The 17873-nt window shown below is 38.8% G+C and overlaps 1 protein-coding gene across 5 annotated transcripts in view; it reads left to right on the forward strand.

Annotated features, from left to right (window-relative positions):
* LOC117019933 (neuroepithelial cell-transforming gene 1 protein-like) overlaps nt 1–17873 on the forward strand; it is a 33150-nt gene that overhangs the window by 12701 nt on the left and 2576 nt on the right. Inside the window, exon 5 of one of the 5 annotated variants that reach the window (XR_004422596.1) lies at nt 17783–17838. The exons of the other annotated variants lie outside the window; for them this stretch is intronic. The gene's annotated coding sequence lies outside the window, so the exon portion shown is untranslated. Of the gene's footprint in view, nt 1–17782; nt 17839–17873 lie in introns of those variants that run through there. 5 annotated transcript variants of the gene reach the window in all.

A 17873-nucleotide genomic window follows, 5' to 3' on the forward strand; every position in this document is an offset into this window, starting at 1 on the left:
CCTCTTTTTTCCATTTTACTTCTTTGTTAAGAATGGGGAGGAAACTTCCCTCAGAACAATGTTAGGCTGTAACTGGTGATCACAAACTCAAAAGTCTAAGGAGACCAGGCCTATATAATATGTGCAAGGAAAGGAGGTTCGATAGGGGCTGTGGTAAAAAGGAGAACGCATACCCCTGCTGAAAAAGGCAGCTGGTACTGTGCTGTAGCCCATTGCTGCATGTAGCACTGTTGAAATCTGGATTTTATGTGAAGTCTCTTGAATTTTAAATGTCAGATCAAATTTTTTCCTATAAAAAACCACGCAAGCTGAGCAACTCATCTACAACTCAGATGTGTGTGACCTATGAAAAACTGAAACTCAGTGCACACTTAAAAATAATTTTGTCCTTCAGTGTAAAACTTGGTATCTTTGGAATTATGTATTCCATTTTCTGTCATTGGACAAATTTTATGGAACCACCTTGGTTCTGTAAAATAATTTTAAAAAGAAACCTTTTTAAAATGATTGTTATAAAAAAGTTATACATTTTTAGAGAGATTTAAAAAAAAATAGTTTGACATTGTGTTTAATGATGGCAGATGCTTTTACTTCTTAAAGACAAGATATTTTCTAAAAATTAAATTTTTATAGGTCTGCACCATTAACATTTTAGCGAATCCAACAAGCCAGAATTTGTTGTGTGTGTGCATGTGTGTGCATGGGCGCGGGCGCGCGCACATGTTTTGTAAAAGAGTTGTGTTTTAAGTGTTAGGTCTTTTGCAAAACAGTTTTCGTTGCATTTTTTTAAATATTCAAAGAAAGCAAAAGTATGAAATGGCAACCCTGAGTGTTTTTAGGTATGCTTCAAAACAAATCATATATGGAAATAAGACCGTGTTTGTAGTTTGCCACAATAAAATCACGGTTAAATTCAATTAAAGACAATCCTTGTCTTCACCCCAGTTTCAGCAGTTATAAATATGCAATCAGATAGGTCTAGTCTCATCTCTCCACTTCTCCACTCCTTTGGATTATTTTGAAGTAAGTCCTATTGTGTCATTTCACCTCTATCATCAGATTCAGTTGTTCATTTTCCTGGGTTGTCCTACACATTTTTTTTTTTCATTTGGTCTGTTTAAATTGGAATTCATATAAGGTCCGTACATTGTGATTCACTATATCTCTTAAGTATCTTTTAATCTACAAGTTTCCTCTCTGTTTTCTTACAGTTTTGTTGTTGTTGTTGAAAAAACCATGTCTTTGTTCCTGCAGAGCATTCCCCAGCCCGAATATTTATGATTGCATCCCTATGTTCCTCTATTCCCTGTATTTCTGATAAATTGGTGGTTAGCTCTAGAGATTGCTTTGGGCTGTGTACTTCCTTCAGGGGATGTGTAACATCTTTCTGTGATGTTTTAAAAATTAATCATCATTGCCTAGATCAGTTTATTCGCTGGATGTTGCAAAGTTGTGAGATTGTGCTTTTATCAGGCCTGTGTTTATTATCTGGGATATTTCTATAAAGAGAAAACAGCCCTCACCAACCATTTGGTTACTCTGAGGTTCTTATTTATAATAAAGGTGGGACAAGTGCTTGATTCCTTTCATCAGGTTTCAAAAATAATGAGTTTTATTCATTAACATTCTCTAAAAGTGATTAATGGTTTTTTCTTCATAATATTATGAAATCATGGATTTGAACACCTTTGCTGTGTTTTGATCCATTTTGGTTATTACTCTATGATCCAATTACCCCTTCTTTGGCCACTGGACACTGCTTGAGGATGGCTCCTGTGTCCTTCACCGACCCCCAGTTTTATTAAGATATAATTGACAAGTAATTATGTGTAAATTTAAGGTGTATAGTGTTTTGATTTCCTATGTCCTTTTGATGTGACGCTCACTTCCTATCTAGAGGCTTAATCCTCCTTTTCTTCCAGGATGACAAGTTATTCCAGGCCCACTTGTACATAGGAGGTATGATCATAAAATACAGTGAATGTTTCAATAAAAAAATTATTACAGTAAAAAACATATTGCCATTAATGCCCCTCAGAATACTCCCCCTCGCTTCAAAGACACTTATCCCATTGTTCTAGCCACTTTCTGAAACAGTTCTGGAAGTCCTCTTTCGTGAGTGTCTTCATTCTCCATCATGAAAACTCGCCGTGTCGTGTATCGCTTCTGGTACAGCAGTTTCTGTCAAATAAAAACGTTTAGGGTGTGCCCTCATCCACCTTATTCTGGTACCATGCGACTTCTGGCTCTTCCCCATTGAAAGGAAAACATTTTGAATCTATTCAGAACATTGAGGCAGCCATGACAACATAACTAAAGACATGAAAGAGGACTTCCCAGAACTGCTTCAGAAAGTGGCTAGAACAACGGGGTAAGTGTGTTCAATGCGACAGGGAGTATTTTGAGGGGGGTTAATGGCAATGTGTCTTTTACTGTAATAAATTTTTTTAAATTTAAACATTCACTGTATTTTGTGATCACACCTCATAGGTTTTTTGTTTTGTTTTGTTTTGTTTTCCTGATCCACACTTGGAATCAGTCATTTCTAAAAGTCTTAATTTCCTTAGGAAGTGGTAGAGGCTAAATTCTGGGCATTGTGAACTACTTGCTATTAGATTGATCATTATTTCTAGGCCTTTTTATTGGACAAAGCTAGGAAATATAATTTTTTAAGATAAAATAAATTACAAGTTTATATTGATACTTCACATTCAAGGCTAACGGGTTTTTTTTTTACTTAATCTCATCAATCTTACCATCTGGATCTCTTTCAGCTGCACCAAAAATCTGGGTTCTGGGGGATACTTGACATAATTATTCACTTGATTTACCCAAGGTTTAAGGACAACAGTCTACATGACTACAAATGATATGATTACCGAAAATATTTTATGTTATTTATATTCTTCCGTTTTTCTTTGTTGTTTTTTTTTAAAAGATTTTATTGGGGAAGGGGAACAGGACTTTATTGGGGAACAGTGTGTACTTCCAGGCCTTTTTCCAAGTCAAGTTGTTGTCCTTCAGTCTTAGTTGTGGAGAGCGCAGCTCAGCTCCAGGTCCAGTTGCCGTTGCTAGTTGCAAGGGGCACAACCCGCCATCCCTTGTGGGAGTCGAACCGGCAACCTTGTGGTTGAGAGGATGCACTCCAACCAACTAGCCATCTGGGAGCTCAGCGGCAGCTCAGCTCAAGGTGCCGTGTTCAATGTTTTTTTTTCCAGTTGCAGGTTGTGCTGCCCACCATCCCTTGTGGGAGTCGAGGAGTTGAACTGGCAACCTTGTGGTTGAGAGCCCGCGCTCCAGCCAAGCTCCAACCAACTGAGCCATCCGGGAGGCAGCTCAGCTCAAGGTGCCGTGTTCAATCTTAGTTGCAGGGGGCGGAGTCCACCATCCCTTGCGGGGACTCGAGGAGTTAAACTGGCAACCTTGTGGTTGAGAGCCCGCTGGCCCATGTGGGAATCGAACCGGCAGCCTTCGGAGTTAGGAGCATGGAGCTCTAACCGCCTGAGCCACCGGGCTGGCCCCTATTCTTCTGTTTTTTACACATAGACTGTAGTAAGGATATACAAAGGATGTACAAGGATATACTCTGGGGTTTTTTGTTTTTTGTTTTTAATATTATTGGGGAATATTGGGGAAAAGTGTGTTTCTCCAGGGGCCCATCAGTTCCAAGTAGTTGTCCTTCAGTCTAGTTGTGTAGGGCGCAGCTCAGCTCCAAGTCCAGTTGCCGTTTTCAATCTTTAGTTGCAGGGGACGCAGCCCACCACCATCCCGTGAGGGAATTGAACCAGCAGTCTTGTTGTTGAGAGCTTGCACTCTAACCAACTGAGCCATCAGGCCACCCCTCCGGCAGCTCGTTGTCTTCAATCTACTTGTGGAGGGTGCAGCTCACTGGCCCATGTGGGAATCACACCTGTTGTTCAGAGCTCACGCTCCAACCAACTGAGCCATCGGGCCGGGCCACCCCAAGATACACTCTTTTTAAATTATTGAACTAGTTCTTTTCTATGTGTCATTACGTCAACAACTCACTTGTTTCTTTTTACTTTCAATTTTATTTTTCAATTTTTAAGAATTACTACTTTTTTAAGTTTCGTTTTTCTTACAATTACGTAACAAAATTGTATACAATTTCAAAGTCAGTTCTTTAATATTCTTGTTTCTATCCTGGCTCTTCTACCCTACTCCTTTCTTCCATACAGAATCTTTTTTATTTGATGGTGTATGCTCCCCTTTAAAAAATATAAGCAATTGCAGGTATATTTGTAGATCCCACTTTCTTGAATAAACAATAGCATGCTATCTTTCATTATGTGTCCTCTTTTATTCTCTCCTTTTTTGTTTTACGTGTGTGCTTTTGATTTATCTTTCAATATTTAGGAAGGTTCATGTTTGTATTCTTTTGGTTATCTTTATATAACGCCTCTGGTTTCCTCTTTGGTAATTGTGAATTGGCTCATTCCTATCAGCATTATTTTAATTAACTAGCACCTCTTCTTCCCTGATTAAAGCAATATCTCTTTATTCTAAATTAATACGTTTAAAGTAATAGGTACTTTTCATATACACTCACCATTCTCCATTTTTAAACATAGTTCTGCTGTATCTAAAGGGCCAGAGCATTTAGCCATTACAAACTATGGTGTGTACTCTTGATAACCATCACTTAGTCTTAGTTCTACAAGTAAATACAGATTTCATGCTCAGCACCAGTCCTTATCTCACTACCTTCCTAGGTTTTTGGTTTACTGAGGTTCATTCTCTAGTACAGGGGTCAGCAAACTGTGGCCCATGAGTCTTGGCTGCTTTTAAAAACACTACAATGGCAGAAGTTGAGTAGTTGTGACAAAGACCACATGACCTGCAAAGACTAAAATATTTACTATTTGGCCTTTTACAGAAAAAGTTTGCTGACTCCTGTTCTAGAATTGAGTGAATTCAGAGGAACTGTTCATGGGAACCGTATTCCCTGAGTTAGTGAATGTTCCTATCAGTTTGTTTGCAGTCTTTCTAGTTGAAGGTTAGTTTGGATGGATGTGAGAGATCCATGGCTCACATTTTCTTGCCTTGAATATGTTAAATATTTTACTCCGTTGTTTTCTGCCATCAAGTCCACCCTTAAAAAGTTATAAGTGGGTAGTTTCGAGTCATCTTTTAGGAACATTTTCTTCTTGAATTATAGTTTTCGGTATTTTTTCCTATTCTATCGTTTTGTCTTCCCTCGCCACCCTTTATACTTAGCTTGGATTTTAAAAATATCTTTCATATTTATCACTTTCTCTCAAAGCATTTTTTTAAAATCTCTTTATACGTTTTTACTTTACTTACCTTCCTTTTTGTCTCTTTTTTCTCTTAATGCATTAGTCATTTGTTTCATTCTGAAATAATATTTCTTTGATTTTTAATTTTTTCCTTAGTTCTGTAACTTTATTTCACATTTTCTTCTTTCAAAGCTTGTATAATTTTCATAATTTTATGCTATAGAGATATTCTACTCCACATTTTCTGTTTTCTTTATAATAGTTTTAAATGGGACTCATGATTCTTTTCTGTTGCTCATTTTTTAAGTGCAGTAAGTTTTCCTGTATTTTTAGGTGAGAGAAGTGGGCCGAGAGAGCCTGTTTTCAGCTTCATCAGTTCCCTCTTCTATTGTTTTCACAAAGTGATTTTAAAAAATACAGGCTCATGCTTTCTGAGATCTTTCTTTTCTGCTCCCTCTCTCTTTTATCTGGACTTTTTCTTATCTTTACTGCTATTGTCCTGTTATGCTCAATTTGGATCCTACTCCTAGCAGTTTTTCGCAGAGCAGTGTTAATCTCACTGCTATGGCCCAGATTGCTTTAGCACCTATAAACCCCTTGCATGTTAGCGTTCTTGCCCTCAGCCTAAGAATTTGATCCTTAGAGTCTTTCCCAGGTTAGACTACTGTTCTCAGATTAGCATGCCATTGTGGGGTTTCCCCTATTCTCAGGACCATCAGAGAAGCCCACTGGCCTTCCCGTTGCTTCTTTGTGCACAGACTTGATGCCATGTGGGTCTCACAGCTGTCTGGTTCGTCACTGAACATTTCTCCTCACATTGTTGTAGATTGGGTTTTCTGTTTTGCTATTCTAGTTGCTGTCTCTGCTTTTTTTTTTTTTCCTTAAAGAGTAAAGACCTGTCAAAGATGTACGTGTAATTAATGTATTAATGAGTGAACCAACCGAATGATAAAGCTGGTCAAAAGACGATAGGGGGCAGGCTTTCCAGGGCCGCTAACACACCAGGAGCTGCTGTTCACACAGCAAGTGGTTTCTTGCCATGGAAAGCAGAGTCTCGCTTCAGTACCTGGAGATCTGCGTTGCAGTCCTCCCCTGGCCTTGCCAGAGACATCACCTAGCATCCCTGTCTACCATGGATGCCTCAAGCCTGACCAGAATGCTGGGGCAGCTCGCACCACAGCCTGGACCTGCTACAGAGCCTTCTCCCCTGGATCTCATTCAGAACTGCCAGCGTTTCAGAGTACCCCATTAATGGGTCAGCAGAATCTCCAAATGCAGTACACGTTCCCTCCACCAGGTAGAGCCCTACCTAGTACCATGCCTCTTTCTTCCTACTGGGGGATGCAAAGTGCAACATCAGGCCGTTGGACCTATTTAAGCTTCTCTAATGTTGCAGCGCCTGAATTTTCATGGCATGCATTTGACCTCCTACAGTGTCCACAATGCTTGCCATTTCCTGTTTACCAGGTCCTGTTAGTATGATGTCATCAGTGTATTAGACTAACATGTTCTTCTGTGGATATAAAGGTCCTTGTGGACACTCTGTGATAACAGAAAAGTTAACAGCCTCAGGACATAGAATACAGACTGCTGTCCTTCCCACGTAAAAGCTCAGTGCTTTTGATCCTCCTTACTAATGGGAGTTGAAAAAAACACATGGGCCAGATCAATAGCCATATATCAAATGCTAGAGGATGTGTTGATCTGTTCCAGTAAAGGTTCTACATCTTGCACAGTAGCTGAGATTAAGTTTACACTAGTCCACTGTTAGCCATCACATTCCCTCTCATCGTAGGAAGCACACAGATTAACTGAATGGAGATACAGTGGAGACTACCACTCCTGCCTGCCGTAACTTTTGATGGCTATTTCTGCATTTTCTCCTGGTGTGCAATTTTCCTGCTATTTATTATCTTGGCCCAGGTGGAGCGGGTGAAATTTCAGGGGCTCCCACTTGGCCCTTCCCAGCAATAATGACTGAGAACATTATGAAGGTACCAGCTGCTTTTTCAAGGCTTTTAAAGCAGTTAACAAAAGCCAGCCAGCTCAACAATCCGTAACATTACTATTGCCCCTCTGTTGTTCACTTGCCACCACTGCTACATGACTTCGCCTCTCCCTCTGGACGCAATCCATATCCATAGTCCTTCTCACCATTTTACCCATGAGTGACCCATTCCAGAATCCCATCCTGTGTGTGTATAATTCTCTAGGGCCAGTCTCAGCGTCAGTGTCTTAGCCAAGCTTCCCTCCAGAAATCAGAGCCTGACTTTATGTAAGTGTAACTAAGCTGGTCACCACTTAGTGGGCAACTGAGGCTTGATCTTGCTGGGACCTTCTGAAGAGCTGTGTAAAATACACTGCAGAATTGCCTTCTCAAGGAACTGAAAGGGGAGCTTTTATCCACCAGCTCCTGGGCTCCATTTTGAACAGTTGCCCTGGGGGTGTTAGTCCCTCACACTACGAGGCTACACATGTAAATGCCACACTCTAGCCCCCGAGAAGCCCAGGGTGGAAAGCAAGAGAGACACGGTACAGCTGAGGCAAGGTGCTGCCGTGGAGCTGGTTGCTGTGGCAATGACCGAAACAAAAAGTGGGCTGAGATAATAGGCTAGAACAAGACACATTGTCCATCTACAGGTTTTGGCCTTAGCTGAGTTTCAGGGGAAAATCCCACTCATGTAACATCCTGTTGTTACATGAACATAAGTGATCTTATGTTCTACTGGAAATTATTTGTTATCCTGTGTACTTGAGATTAAGTCACACCTAATAGCACCAATATCCCATTTTATATGCCGATGTGTTATCATTGCCAAAAGAACCATGCTCTTGATTAATACCAAACTTCTGAGCCTGTCAACTATTCTGTTTATAGTCTTTCTAGTAGTATTTAATTGATCGAAATTGATCTTGTCCCAAACCAAATTTTTAGTAAAGCTTGGAGACACTCAAATTTTTAATCCAAATAAGTTTTAAAAATTCAGATCCACATATAACTTCATTACCAGCTTCTTTCATACTCATCTAGTCCAAATGCAATTACCTTTTTTGTTGTTTCTTTAACTCATTACTAGATAGTTTGGAATTCTGGTTTCTCTGAAGTTCTATTTTGTTAATAATTCAGTGTTGTTTTTTTAGTAAAATTTGAAATTCTTTTTTTAACTAACCTATTTTTAGTGAGATACATAATAATTATTTATAATCTTGAACTCTAGAGTTTTAAAGTAGAACATAGTTTTCTTATATTTAGAAAAAGCCCTTGAAATATTTCTTGTGAACTGTGGAATCCTTTTATACCATCGTATGATTTTTAATTATATGTTTAACTTAGTAATATAAAACATGAGAGCTACACGAGGGCTGAGAATACAAAGTCTACTGTCATGCATATTTCTCTACAGATTAAAAGATTGTTTATGTATTCCTCCGTGTAAGATCCTTACGTTAATTACCATGTTGAAAAAAGCAGGTTGTCAATTGCATTTCACAGTATCCCATGTAGAGGGCAGCAGAGAGCTTGGATTTAGTTTTCTCTTTACCCATAATGGCTTTCCTAGCCTCGTTTCTAATTACTTGTGTGGTTGTTTTAGACAAAAGTAAATAAAAAATAATATCTAGACTAAAAAAAGTAAAGATTATTCTTCAGCTCTAATTTATTTCTACATTCCAGAATTCTAATTTCACATTAAAGGGAGAAAACAAGGTAAGTATAGCCTAAGGCTCCTTTTTCTATAGAGAAGGGAAATAATCCTATCTTTCTCTTTGCCTTATTCATATTTTAGGAAAGAAAATATTGAAGCCCCCATAAAAGCAGAAGAACAGGCGCTATAACTAAATCTGGTCTTTGGGAACCAGTAATTTTACCAAAAACTTGGTATCTTTTGCAAAGCTGCATTGTTATTTTTAGATAACTCAGTTAAGTTTATAAATTCTAGGTTTTCTACACACAGAGAAGACACTTAACGAATCTTCAATTATGTCATTTATAGAAAGTCTTATAAATAGTTGCTATTAATAATATCATTAAACCATCAATTGGAATAGGATTTCTTCTAAAACTTAAACAACTGGAACTATTTGATTATCTTTTTATGTACCTGCCTTGATATCGAAAGGCTAGAAGGCAAGTAATGTCTCAATGGCATTGATTAACCATGCAACTTTGAACAAGTTTCTTCAACTTTGAGTCTGGTTTCCTCCATCTGTAAAATGGAGGTAATAATACATACTTCATACAGTTGGTTATAAGATAATATGCATAAAGCTCTTAACATAGAGTAAGGACTAAAATTTCCCTTTCCTTTTTCACTGCTGTCCTTCAGTTTCCTCCTAAACAAAAACTGAGGAGGCCACAAACCGAAACATTCCCAGTGAAACTAAGATTTCAGGATTGGTGAGCTGTGATTTTTGTACTGTGACTATCCCTATTGGACTCTATTTGGCTCCTGTAGGCTTTTTATTTTTCCATATAAAGACTTCTACCTTTACCTTGTGGATCCTCAGCTAAAGGCGGAAATGAAAGATACTCCTTCCCCTCATTATCTCGGCCTCACCTATATCAGAACTGACACAGTTTGGAGAAAGACCCATGAAAACTCCCTAGAAGCTTCTTTCTTCTCCCTGTGCATAGGTCCTTTATTCCCTTAGGAAACTAAGTGGCCATAAACAATTGGCCTTACTTGCACCAATTTTTAACTGATGAGACTACTGATGAGACTACTGGGTTCTAGCCTAGCCTCTTACTATCTCTGATGGGCTTAGGCAGATCAGTGTTCTTACCTATAAAAGTAGGGAACTGGGTTCCATGATCGCTAAGGTGATTCCACCTTCAGGCTGTACAGAACTGTCTTCTACAAGCAGCCACTCTTAAGGCCAACTGCATCATATACACACTGCCCAGGTGTGATTGGGTAATAACACAGGCTAGATGATGAAATATAACCAATCACCATTAGGTCTCAATGCAGAAAGACAAATAATTAACATCATCTTGAATACAAAACCCACTGGTGTTTACAGAAGGGCAGCGTTGGCCCTTCCTCAAGAAGTAACACTGTCCTGCAAACCTTAGTAAATTTTTTTTTATAGGTTGTTTGTCCTTGTAGTCAGTGCCCACTATTGATTTGTTCTCACGCTTCACCCTCTGTAATAGGTCCTCGTTAAACTTGTAATCACGAAGACTCTGTTCTTACCCTTCTTAACCTTGGCTGTAATTAACACCTTTTGTCCCCTTGGCATCTTATTTTGCCTCCTTCTGACTGTTCCTTTTCAAAGTTCTTTTTCCCTTAGCATTTCCCTAAAGTTAGATCCTCGGACCCTTGTTCTTTTTGTCCAGATTTTCTTTCCCAGGCATCTCATTCACTCCCAAAGCTGCGACTCGCTATCTGACTCCCCAGTTTAAACGTACCCTCTGGTCTCTTCCAAGTCCTTGGCCAGCATTTCCAAGTACTAGCGCGGTATTTTCATTTACGTGTTTTTCCACCACCTCAGACTCAGTATTTCTAAAATGAAACTCAGAATTTTCTTTCAAAGCTTATTCCTCCTTATTTATTTGCGTTAACAGTTACCCCTCCTAACTTTAAAGTCATAGGCATCTTTGAGTTCTTGCATATATTGTCTCTTGCATGTTTCCTTTTCCTATCTTACACAGAGTTCTTGATACCTGATGGTGGTTTTTGCATTGTTTCTAGTCCTCTTTCAAACCATCTTAAACACCGTCTTACAACATAACTTTTGCAGATGACCAGCATTATCTGTCTCTTGCATCTGCTCAGATAAAACCCTCTGCAACCCTGTCTTTACCCACAGCTCGTGACCTCACTCCCTCATGTTCCTTTGAGAAAATCTTGCACTCTTCCCTTGCTTAGACCTATGAAAAACATAACATGGCCTTCAAGGCACCACTAAAATAACATCGTAAAGCCTTGCTCATCTCAGCTTGGAAGACTGCCAGAACTGGCTCCTCCTTCTGACCTCCCATAGCACTTGCTAGCTGTACAGCTTACTTTGGAATTTTCTAAAGCTGTCTTGTATTGTTCTCTCTTAGTGCAGCCTAACTTTACACAATGGTCCATTAGCACTTTAGGGACAGATAGGAATCCTGTTTTTGTGTCACCCTCGGTATTTAGAACGGTGCCTTCTACATAGATTTTTCAGGTTTCTCTGCTCCTAATAAATCCTAAGAATAGAAATGCTTTCGCAGATTACCAGCATTATATCATTCGTAGTAATATATACAGCTAGGATAAAAATCCTACCTTTTAAAACAGAATGCAGTACTTTCTGTTAAAGAAGAAAGTGTGCTTTGTAGCAAGCCTACCAAACCAACAGAAGAAGTGTTTTTACCAGACAAGAAAGGATTTAGACTAGAAAATTAGAGACTGTCACAAGTATGTGGCTTCCGGCAGGTCACTTCACCGCTGTGAACCTCATTTCTTCACCTGTAGGTCTTTTGACCCTATTAGGACTATATCAGGATTGGTTAATTTGCAGTAGAGGAGGACCCCGTGATACATTTTTAGAACAGAAATCACCTTTTAGGGCCAGCCCGGTGGCTCAGGCGGTTGGAGCTCCGTGCTCCTAACTCCGAAGGCTGCCCGTTCGATTCCCACATGGGCCAGTGGGCTCTCAACCACAAGGTTGCCGGTTCAACTCCTGGAGTCCCGCAAGGGATGGTGGGCAGTGCCCCCTGCAGCTAACACCGGCAACTGGACCTGGAGCTGAACTGCGCCCTCCACAACTAAGACTGAAAGGACAACTACTTGAAGCTGAAGGGCACCCTCCACAACTAAGATTGAGAGGCCAACAACTTGACTTGGAAAAAAAAAATCACCTTTTATGTATTTGCTATACAACATCTATTACACAGATACCAAAGGTTTAAAACATAGAAAATAAAATATCTGCCTTTAAGTCTAGGACGTACTGAACTTTAAAATCTGTAGCCCAATTATACTTTACCCATAGCCCTTGGGAGATTTACTTCAGGAGCAGAATGAACTGAAGAGTGCATACTGCACTTACTCTGTGGTCTTAAGAAAAATGGTAGGAACCAGTTTCTGAAGACTCAGATTAATTTTCCAGTTGTGAGTATACTTGTGCTCATGCAAAACAAAGGCAGGGTTCCTGGGTAATTAGGCTTTTCTTTAGTATGTACACTTATATACTCCGAATTACGATTTTCTTATTTACAGTTGTCAAGTTGTCTATACTAAATTCCTTTCTAGGTAATAGGGTTTTGTCTGTGATTAAGTACTGAAGAGTAGGTAACCTAGATGAGCAGTTAGTTCCCTTTGGGAATGCTTTTAAGTCAGGAAAAGCCTTACATTAACCCAGTTATCTTTTCCCTTCTCATAGAAATTCCAAACCTCCTCTTGATAAAGAGCTTTCTCTTGCCCAGCGATAACTGAGAAGCCTAGGTGTGCCCTGCTGACAGTTAACTGGAGTCATGTGTCCCTTAAGTGCCCGCCCACAGAGCCTTGAGGTGTGTGTGTGTTTCCTGCAGCTCCCAGAGGCAGTTAGCTCCACCACGAGAAGGAGGCATGGGTAAATGGCTGCCAAGGGTGGCTGAGCACTCAGAAGAAAAGCACTGTTTCTGTACAGTGCTGGGCTGTAGGGCTGACTTGGGTGTGGATTAATTCTAAAGATTTGGAGGGATACTCGGTAAAGTATGGTGGCACATGATGAGATTGGAGGTCTCCTACCTATTAAAAGGACTATACGAGTCCTAGATGTGAATAATCAGTCCTTCAGAGAACAAGAGGTAAGACTTTCAGAGAAAAATGAAGCCTAAGGAATGTTTTCTAACTCCACAGAACTTTTAAGATTTCTTTAACAGTTTCTTCACGGTATAGTTTTAAACTTTTGATCTTGCTGAGTGTTAAAATGTGTGACTAAAGGCACATTTGAAATGTGTCTAGGAACTATGGTGTAAGTTTAGGAACTGTGGTATACTTAGGTTTATATATAGCATGGCGTGAGTGTACACAAATTTTATTTAAAAAAAAAGATTTTAAATGTATATGCTACTCAATTTGGTTAAATTGGTCACATTTCTGATGCTTAATACAGTTTTTTTTTTTTTAACTTGCATTTATATTACCTAGTCTTAGGAAGTACATTATGGAGTGAAGACGACTTCCTTCCTTGCAGGTTAATGCTAGTAAACACACAGTAACTAAAACGTGTCTGATCCAGTGCTGATTTTTATTTTTCTTTCCCTAATAAGTTCAGTCTGTGTGACTTTTTTTCTTCCGAAAGGAGAGTGTTAAAATATTTAAACCAGTGAATCATTATTTAGGTGCCTCCTTCCTTTAATTTTCTGAAGTCATTGTGTTTTTTAAGAATCTTTATGAACATTTACCAAAATAAGTGATTTTTTTAAATGCTATTTTAATTTTGACAGTTTAAATACTATATGGGTATTCCATTTATACTGTGTACTATAGAACATATACTACAGTGTTCCTCTGTTCAATTAACTGTATGCTACTTATATTGATTGTGGTGATGATTTTGTGGCTATATACATATATCGAAACTTATCTAATTATATATTTTAAATATGTGCAGTTTTTTGCGTACCTCAGTAAAGCTGTGTATCACACATACACCTTTTGGTAGTTCAAACAGCTGCTATCTTTAGGAGGTATGCTTTCATTTGGTGTGGTTTAGCTATGGTTTGTTTTTCTGTTTGTTTGATTTGGGTTTTTGCTTCTATGTTTCAGTTTTCTCAAAATGTCTAAGCATTTCCATTGATTAGGGCAAGTTGTAGTGGTCATCAGTGTAAATAATGAAACTCATCATCTTTTGGACCATCAAGAAGAACTAGTCTTTTTTTGTTTGGTATCAGACACTAGCCATTTTTATGACATACCTTTATTCCAAAGATTAAAAGCACCAGGAGTGTTGTCAGGTTTTTAGTACTAGCAACACAGCCTTAAATAAATAACTAAATTTGACTATTTCTGTTACTAAGTAGAAAGGGAAGAAATCCTATGTGATCATAACTCATTTTTGTCTTCTTATAACTTTTTTTCATTCTTATTTTAAAATTCTTGCCAGATAGAGAAGATTATTTATCCGGTAACCAAAATGAATAAACCCAGACACATACAGTATTTATTTAGGTGTCTTGGTTTGAAGAGACCCTCCTGAAATACATACTCTTACATTACACCATTAGTAGAAAAAACCTTTTTTTAAAGCGAACGAGCAGCAGATGACAGCACAGAGGGCTACTTTTTATTTATTTTCTCTAGTGTATGTTCAAGTTTAGAGGATCTTTTATGAGTTTTCAAATTCAATTTAGAACTGTGTAGCTTTTTAAGCTATAAATTGTTTTCTCTGTTTTAAAGTTTGATCTTACACCACTTTTAGTTGCTGTGTGTAAGAACAGACAGAAAATGGTGGAATTTTTACTCAAGAGACATGCAAACATACATGCAGTTGATAAGTGGAAAAGGTACAGTTATTTGTTCTTTTCTTAAAAAAACTTAGTATTGTTTTAGAGCAGTAACAGTCACTCAAGACAGAAAGATTAAATGAATAAGAAGAGGATTAACCTATAATTACAAAGTTAAAAATATCAGCACATCATCAGTTAGGAAGAAAAGCAATTATTCTGACTGGTGAACAGGAAGAACCGTATCGTGCAGGATACGTATTCATTTATGATATCGACTGATGTCATTTGTCATTGCGGTTTTTAGTCACATGGTATTATATTAGCTAAAGGGTTTTCACAGTAATTTTAGTAGTTTTGTATAGTAGGGACTCTTTTAGTTTATGATACAATATTGGATTTAGTCTCTCTGACGGTTTTTTTAACCTCTACTGTATATTCAGTTTTCCTTAAAAGATGCACGTTAAACATAAATAGGAGTTGATTTGTTGTTTGGATAGCTCTGCTTTAAATTGTTTTCTTCAAGAAATACTGATGTTTTAAGGTTTTCCCTAAGTGACTGTGAATTACTACTACCAGATATTCCTCAGTTTTTATCCTTTTTCATTTCTAATCTATTTTGATATTTGTTTGTTTTTTATTTTTAATTGGTATGGGTAGAAGGGAGAAAGACAACATTAACTGAATAAACTTCTTTAATGAAACAAGTCATGGATGGGTGATAAAAAAGAGATGGGCTTTCAATTCACTCAGGACTGGGTTCAATGCTCAGCTTTCCTACATGTCACGTGTGACCATGGGAACATTACTGTCATCACCAAACATGTTTCCCAATGTGGAAACGAGGGAAATAATATCTCCTTCAAGGACGGTCGTGTGTCATGACCTGGCATGTGATTCAGTGCCCGGCACATGCTTATGAGCACCATTAACTGAACAATGACAATGATTACTAGAATTATTACTAATATTATTGTTTTGAGCCTGCCAAGTAGCTTTAACTTACCTGACTTCTAGCTGACTTTGGATGTACCATATATAAGACTAAGGAAGAAACGGGAAGTTCTTCATTGAAATCTTCACCTACTTCAGATAAGTGACCTCAGCAGAGTTACCTGTCTATTAAAGAACTTTAAATTAGCAACTTCTAGGTAGTACCCAAGTGGGGCAAGAGGCTTTTTTGGTTTTTTGTCCCTTGATTTTAGCCTTGGACAAGATGAACACCTAAGCATGTAAATGGTCAATTCTATACAGATAAGCAATATATTGAACTTGGTAAAGTCTATCAATGTTGCTGTTTACATAACTTAAAGTTCCTAAGGGTGAAGTGATCTGTTATTTCAGAACGGCCCTCATACTTGCTGTAAAGGATAAATCCTCAAATACAGTCCAGCTTTTGCTTCAGGAAGGTGGGATGTCTTTGCTCGAGATGTCAGTAGATGGACTGCAGAATATGCTTTCTCCAGTGGTTTGAAGGCATAAGTGTTTTGAAGTGGTTTGAAGGCATTGAAATGCTAGTTATCACAAAACTGAGCTTCAAAATACTTTAACTGTTACTTCTTAGGTAACAGGTGAGACTTCATAACTGGGTTCAGGCAGTGGGGGAATGGCAGTGAGTTAGTAGACATCCTCAGCCAGAAACCAAGCAAACGGTCAGACGCGTAAGACGTAGCAAAGGGACAGATTCCTTATCTCACAACTTTGAAGACCTTTATCTTTAGGGATCCCAACGTTCTCCATTTCATTCCAAGCATAACTCTTGTGTGTCCGGTACCAATAATGTCTCTTCTCTGACTTTTCGAACTAGTTATTTGGGGGTGTAAAATGCACAGTTTAGCAGGAAATTCTTTATTTTCTGGAGGCTATCGGCTATGCTCTCCCCCTTGAATTTTTCAAGAAGCCAAAGTGTTCCCTAAGTCCAAGGGGGACCATCCTCTTTCACAAGTCAAATGGAGAGGGAAGGAAGGTCATTCTGGTCATTCATTGGTTTCCATTGATTGTGTTGCTGCACGGTTGCTATAGAAATGGGTCCTGTCATCATGATTACCTGTGCTCCCAGGCTGCCCTTGCTGATCCCGAGTCCTGGTGTTCATGGTTTTCCACACTTGGACTTGAAAGTGGCAATATTTTTTACTTGACATGCAGGTGCTTGCTTACATTCTCAGCCCCTATTCCAGAGCACCAGCACCCTGTCCCGGGAGCTTGGACTTTTAGCTTTAGCCACACACACCCTTCCCCAACACTGAAAAACTATGCGGGGCTCACATCTTAGCCCAGACCTCATGATGACTTACTCTTTTTAGTGTCTTGTTTTGTCTTCTGCTAGCACATGTTAGTTGGAACATTCTGAGCTGTCAGAGAGGTGCCAGTAATGCTGCAGGAAAAGATCAGACTTTCCTTTTTCCTTTGTTACCAGATCTGTACCCCAAGGCCACTTGCTATCCATGGAGTATCTTTCCTTAGGTCCTGGAGGGTCCCATAACGCCTTTCCCAGAGTAGTAGGCACTAACTTGCCCTTGATTCCTTAGTTAAGATGAGGCTCAATGATCTGTTTTCCAAAATAATGAAAATCTCAAGTGACTTGACTCTCCCTCAGGTTTCAGAATATTTAAAGTTTTGCCTGACAATGGAAGCCAGTAAACAGAAAGCTCTGGATCTAAAGGAGGTTACTTGGTGTTAGAATAGCTGCACCCCTTCCATGCCTCATAAGTGTGCATGTGTTATATTTTCCAAGTCAACTGGGGATGCCGAGGAAGGTTAGAAACATCTGATAGTTCAGAGTTTCAGGAGCTAGACATGAGACAGTAGTAGTCCAAGCCAGGTCTTGACTTCTATCAGTTTTCTGCCACTGGTGTGATTAGCTACGATAATAGGGGGCAATTAGGTTATCTGACTTTTTGAGGTAACATATTTCTAAATACATTTAATTACAAATTATATAATAGCTGAGATGTACTGAATTACAAACCACAAAGAGGAGCTACTAACCAACATTGAAAACATTTTCTGTAAACTGCAACATTTGAATGTTAGATAGAACCTATGAAAAGAACACATTAGGTTTATTTGGAATTCCAAAATAATTTCAAAAACTAAAGCTCAAAAAAACTTATTCCAGAGTGACGTCATAGGAATGGCAGCGGGGCGCACTTTTTGAGTTCTCCGGATCTTATCACAAACGGGACATCTATAACACATCAAAGGACTCT

Source organism: Rhinolophus ferrumequinum, unplaced genomic scaffold (assembly GCF_004115265.2).
Source record: "Rhinolophus ferrumequinum isolate MPI-CBG mRhiFer1 unplaced genomic scaffold, mRhiFer1_v1.p scaffold_109_arrow_ctg1, whole genome shotgun sequence".
Lineage (NCBI taxonomy): Eukaryota > Metazoa > Chordata > Mammalia > Chiroptera > Rhinolophidae > Rhinolophus > Rhinolophus ferrumequinum.